Source organism: Cucurbita pepo, chromosome 1 (assembly GCF_057944985.1).
Source record: "Cucurbita pepo subsp. pepo isolate OVF chromosome 1, ASM5794498v1, whole genome shotgun sequence".
NCBI classification, from domain to species: domain Eukaryota; kingdom Viridiplantae; phylum Streptophyta; class Magnoliopsida; order Cucurbitales; family Cucurbitaceae; genus Cucurbita; species Cucurbita pepo.
The window spans coordinates 9,764,343-9,771,067 of NC_141798.1; the positions used below are offsets into that span (position 1 = coordinate 9,764,343).

The following is a 6,725-nucleotide window of genomic DNA, read 5'->3' on the forward strand; positions in this document are numbered from 1 at the left end:
AGAAAGAAAAGAACGGGGAGAAATTAAATCACCCAACTTAGAAATACTCTCGCCCAAGCACACTTAACTGCAAAGTTCTGATGGGATCCGGTGCATTAGTGCTGGTATGATCACACTTGACATGAAATATGCACAAATTGCATTTGATGCATGCGGGGCGACATGATCGAGGCGACGGTGGGTGCACGCACGTGCTCGGAATGGCCAATGGGACCTGCGCGGACACGTCAGGGTGAAGAAACGCGATGGGCGTGAGCATGCGAGCGGGGGCAGTTGCCATTGAGAACTTCCCAAAGTGGTCACCCAACTTAGTACTACCCTAGCCCAAGCGCACATAATTGCAGAGTTCTGATGGGATCCAATGCATTAGTGCTGGTATAATCGCACCCGACATGCAATGCGCACAAATTTCATTTAACACTTGCGGGGCGACATGATCATGGCGACAGTGGGTGCACGCACGTGCTCGAAACGGCCGGCAGGGAGAAGAAACGTGATGGGCGTGAGCATGCGAGCAGGGGCGGTTGCCATTTGTAAAGAAAGTAAAAAAAGAACGGGGAGAAATTGAAATAACGAGTAAAAGAAATAAAAAAGGGGCGCAACACGAGTACTTTCCAAGTGGTCACCCAGATTAGTACTACTCTCGCCCAAGCACGCTTAACTACAGATTTTGATGTGATCCGGTGCATTAGTGCTGGTATGATCGCATCCGATATGCAATGCGCACAAATTGCATTTAACGCATGTGGGGCGGCATGATCGAGGCGATGGTGGGTGCACACACGTGCTAAGGAGAATGAAGCATTTCTTATAAAGGTGTGGAAACGAATCGCTAGTAGATGTGTTTTAAAACTGTGAGACTGATGACGATGCGTAACGGGCCAAAACAAAACAAGATCTACCAGCGATGGCCTTGGGTTGTTACAAATGATATTAGAGCTAGACGCTGAGTAGCGTGCTAGTGAGGACACTTGGCCTCCAAGAGGGGTGGATTGTGAGATCCCACATCGGTTGGAGAGGTGAACGAAACATTTCATCATGCCTGTATAAATTAGGGCCTAATCAGGTTTTCCAACCTTCTTGCATATGTAGCAAAGTACATTCAACATATCATGTTAGAGTCCCAACATTAAATTCAGTATAATAGAAGTCCAAAAACATGCAATTGAGCCAAATCATTAAATATTCCATTTCCTACACTTAGTTGTCCAATTTCATGTTGATTACTTAGTTTAACCCTCCTGCCATGTCACTCATCCCAATGTCAAGTATTTGTGAGGTGTGACCACTAACGGCTCCCAACTATTAAGCAGCTAGGACATTATAAGAAATATCGCTTGATATTGGTCAACTGTTAGGGTGACTCACTAATAGACCAAATAATACGTCTGAACTAAGAGAGGGGGCGATCCCCGTGCTTGCCAAGCTACTACCCTCATGTAATGCTTCACCCTTGTAGACGAGTTTCCGATCAAGGGATAGTTGGATCCCTTAGTCGTACGCAAGTAAGGTCTTTATATGGTGCATTGTACTTCAAGGTACAACTTGGTACTCTAGCTCCTAGGTGCCCACTATGGATGACTGCGGATCTATATTCCTATTATAGGTTCACTAATAGAAGCTACTATCTTGACTGTTAGTCCCCACATGGCCGTACAACTTGCGAGAAGTGACCCCTATATCTATCATCACCATAGAGACCTCTATCCCTCCTTGTAAATGAATTCATGATTAGGAGTGAGCTGGCGAGCCCACTAATTGTTCTTGTATGGTAAGTTGTTGATCTACTCAACTAGATGCTAATGTTGGGTTTTATGTCCTAAAACAAATAGTTTGTAAACAAAAAACATATTCTATTTTCAATAAAGTTATTATTGTTGTTATTCAGTAAAGATTGTTATCGAATAAAGTGAACTTTACGATCATTAATCTAAATCCAATAAACTAAGAACACTCTGGCTATAGTATAATTACTTGAACTATATGTAGAGACATAAGAGTGAATCAAGTTCAAGTATATAGTCAAAATGATCTATAGTATAAGGATAAGGCTGAGTACCTTATTCTGGGGACACTATGGATGCGGCCCACTTTTGTATATGATATAAACAATGTGATCACTAAATTCTACATGTGGAGACATGTGAGTGGGGGCGTCCTATGCAATGAGTATTGCATAAGATCGGACCATGAAGAAAACCACTCTCACTTTATAATGTCGTTTACTGTTGAGACTGATTTTCTTTTCATTCGATAACCTAGGTAACTCGGCTTTAATCCTGAGCTAACCATGAACTTCTATTTATTCGGAATTATCCTTAGATTTGCACGGGTGAGAGTGGCTCTAGTTCGCCGTCTCAATAAGCCTCCCATTTCAAGGGTAAGACTGGGTGAATGACTAGGGACGTGGGGTGCAAGACGGAATTCGCTCCTACCCACTTTTAGGGATAGAAGAGAGGTAGTTCCCTTAAGCACTGACTCCAGGTCTTGAACAAGGGGCCCCACCCTCAAATTAGCTTGAGAGGGATTCGGTTTACTGGTTGGACCACAAAACAATTGTTCATTAGAGGATCAGTGAGACATAAGGAACAATAAGTAACTTTAGGGGTAAAACGGTAAATTGACCCAGCTCTAGTTACGAACAACCTGTGAAGGATCGACTTACTAATCATGGTTATATCAAATGGACAGAAATATATCTATAGTGAGGGGAGTGCAACTACTAGGCTATAGTGGAGTGTTCTAGTAGTTAACGAATGTTGGTTAACAAGGTTAATGAGCTTAACCGGTTAATCTTGGATCGTTGGAGCCCATGATCTATTGGTCCATGAGGTTCCTCTGCTAGCTCATATCGGACTAAACCATAGAACAGTGTGAAGAGTGAGTTCGAAGTGTTCGAATTCAAATTAGGGAATATGTGCTACATATATACTATTTAACCGCATTTTTGTTTTATTTACGAATTAAACAAAAAGAAAGAATCTGAGATTTATAAGATTTAAATATCTTAATCAATTATGTGTCGGAATTGATTGGGATTGGCATTTGAATTAATATTAAATATTAATTAAATAGTTTAATTAATCATTTAATGTTACTTTAATTTGAAATTCATTATTCAAATTAATTGTTGAATTAAAATGAAGAAAGTCAAAATGTTGACTTCATTTAATGAATCCATGTTAGTGGAATTTGGAGGTGTCAAAATTTGGTTTAACCAAACTTGCATGCTTGCCAAATAAACCCCACAAGTTTTAGTGGAATTTTGAGTGTCAAAATTTGGTTAACTCAAACATGCATGCTTGCCACATAATCCCAAACATTTGAGTGGAATTTTAAGTGACAAAATTTGGTGATCTCAAATTTGCATGAACATGCAAACATGACTCTTTAAATAGAGTGATCATGGTACATGGAAGGTCTTCTTGTTCTTGGTGAAAAACCTTGAGAAAAACCTCTCACCAACACTCTCTTCACATATACAAAATCCCTCCCAAGTTTAGTCACTCACCGGATTCCACAATCCCGTTCTAAGGCCGGAGGATAGTGGAGAAGACACTAGTGGTGGTTCGAAACTGGTTTGTGAGGAAAAAGGAGTTTAAACTACAAAAGGTTAGTATATAAACTCATTAAGTTTTAATACTTATGAACATGCTAGTTATTTACTATAATTGATGTTCTAAAAGTGCCTAAGATCCAAATTTCTTCCGCATGTGTTATGTTAACACCATCGATTGGTATCAGAGCAAGTTTTCGGCACTTTATTTACATTAATTTGATCATGGTGGGTACCATTTCATGAATGAAATTTGTGGTTGCTAAAGTGGATGGTTTTGGTTTTGGTTTTGGCATTTTTTTATGCTTCCATTTGATACAATTATTGTAATAAGCCTAATGTGTATGGGCTTTAATGAATGAAGAAAGGTCTGTAATTTTTATGGAGTCATTAGAGTCCATTTTAGGTTGTAATTGATCGAAAATGGAAGAGATACCAAGCTGAACCGAAGAAGATGGAAGAGGCGGTTCGGATGTTTTTTCTACCGTTGGGGTCCGATTCAACGTTTTTAAGGGTTGGTTCGCCCAGTTTGTGATCCTCGAGAGCGACTCAAGTTAATTTTAATTATTAGTGTAATAATTTAGTTAAATGCTTGCTTTAAAATGCCAAAACCAACCCACTTTGGTGTGTTTAATTAATTATGCATTATGAATGTATGTTTTAATTAAATAGAAAATTTATATGCATAAAGTATGTCATATAGATTTAAAATCCCACCATAGGCTAAGCATGTTTCATGCATTCCAAGTATGTTATAAGTGTTATAATGTATAGTATGCATGTTTAGGGTTCCATGAGTGATAGATATAAATTGTTATATTATTGCATGGAATGAATGATTATATAATTGTTATATAAAGCATGTTAGATGCATGTTATAGGTTATTTTCAACGTCATAAAACGAGATAGACGTTAAAATCTATAATAAAGATAAGTGCATGCTCACTTATGGTTAAGAACCGAGCACGATCAATTTTAATAGTTAAAATAGGTCGATGTCTTACAAAATTGCGGTTACGAGAAAGCTCACCTGGGACGATCTTGTCTAAGGCTGGAGGTACTTAAGTTGACGGTTTACGAAACACCTACTACCTGGAGATCGGACCAGTACTTGAGCTTAGTTAGCCCAGTTTTATGAGCATGCTTAAGTGATGTAAGATTTAGAAAAATCACCTAGACTTAAGTTATATTTAATTAGTCGAAATATACTTAAGTAGTGAGTATACCCAACCATCTAAAATACTTAGTGGGAGGAAAAAGGTGTATAAGATACATCGTTTTCTTTTCACGCTCTCTGTAAAATTCACACAGTGAGATTCATGTTCGGCCTCGTGTCGCCCTGGGAGCGTCCTCCATTCGGAAGGTATTTGCATGAGTGAATAACAAGGTGAATAGAAAAAGTATTTATAGTAAGTGGGACAAGGAAGTATATCAAATACGTCCTATGGTCTCCACCACTAGGTTGCACCGTGAGATTTCCATGTTCCACCTGCATGTTTCCCAAGAGCAACTACCCATTCGGAGGGTCGTAACATGGGAGTCGAAACAACGCAAACTCCAGAAATGGATAGGATTTCTTAGGTCCGTTCCCAACTTTGGCTTTTTCATTCGATAGCATTGTTGGGACCGATCTATGAGGTCTGAAAATGGCGGGTCACACTTACGAAGAAATACTAAGAGTTGGTATATTCTTGACCAAAACAGCGATAACTAAGAACACTATAAGAACAAGAGTTATGCTGGGATTAGTGTTTAAGTCAAAGAATGTCTTGGTTTAGTGAATGAGTGATTGACTGCCCCTCGGTAGCAGTTACTCTAACTCACTAAAGTATCGTTGCAAATTAATAATGATTTGGGTACATTATTACATTTGCTAAAACTGGTTGGATTAAACAGGATTAAGTCAAATCACTAATAGAATTTTCTTTATATCACAGCATTAAAACTCAATAGTACAATTACTCGCTTCTAAGAAATTAAAACGGCGACAATTACACAACTTGGAAATCAAACCTAAACACAATACTGGTCATTGATGATTTAAAGTTTGTTTTAACTGAGGAGTGTCCTCTAAACCCCAGCTCAAATGCAAACAGAACAGTTCGGGATGCGTATGACAAATGGATAAAGGCTAATGACAAAGCCCGAGTGTACATTCTAGCCAGCATATCTGATGTTTTGGATAAGAAATACTATGTTATGGGTACTGCTAAAGAGATTATGGAATCTTCAAAAGGGATGTTTGGACAACCGTCCTTCTCCCTAGACATGAAGCCATAAAATACATTTACAACTGTCGTATGAAAGAAGGGACCTCAATTAGAGAACATGTCCTGGACATGATGGTCCATTTCAATGTGGCAGAAGAAAATGAAGCTGTCATTGATGAGAATAGTCAAATCAGTTTTATCATGATGTCCCTTCCGAAGAGCTTCTTCCAGTTCCGCACCAATGTGGTAATGAACAAAATAGAATATAACTTGATTGCTCTTCTCAATGAGCTACAGACTTATTAGTCCCTCTTAACGAACAAGGGACAAACAGGAGAAGCAAATGTTGCTATCTCCAAGAAATTACTACGAGGATCGTCCTCCAAAAATAAGTCTGGACCTTCAACTTCTAAAAGTGTTTTGATGAAGAAGAAGGGTAAAGGGAAAAATAAGATTCCTACCAACCGCAAACACAAGGTTCAAAAAGCAAATAAAGGAAAATGTTTCCATTGCAACGAAAACGGGCACTGGAAGAGAAACTGCCCAAAATACCTTGCAGAGAAGAAAGCCGAAAAGACACAACAAGGTAAATATGATTTACTCGTTGTAGAAATATGTTTAGTAGAGTATGACAACTCAACTTGGATACTAGATTCAGGGGCGACTAATCATATTTGTTCTTTTTACCAGGAAACTAGCTCCTGGAGAATGCTTGCGGACGGCAAGATAACACTCAGGGTTGGAACAGGAGAGGTTGACTCAGCAAGATCCGTAGGAAATTTAAAGTTGTTTTTTTGGAGATAGATTCATTATATTAGATAATGTACTTTTTGTTCCTGAAATGAAAAGAAATCTAATATCTATCTCTTGTTTTATTAGAACAATTGTATAAAGTATCTTTTGAAATCAATGAAGTGTTCATTTGCAAAAGAGGTATTCATATTTGTCCTGCAAAACT

At 38.5% G+C, this 6,725-nt stretch overlaps 1 pseudogene; it reads right to left on the reverse strand.

Moving 5' to 3' along the window:
- Positions 1-593: 593 nt before the first annotated feature.
- On the reverse strand, positions 594-711 carry LOC111782774 (5S ribosomal RNA; annotated as a pseudogene).
- Positions 712-6,725: the final 6,014 nt, after the last annotated feature.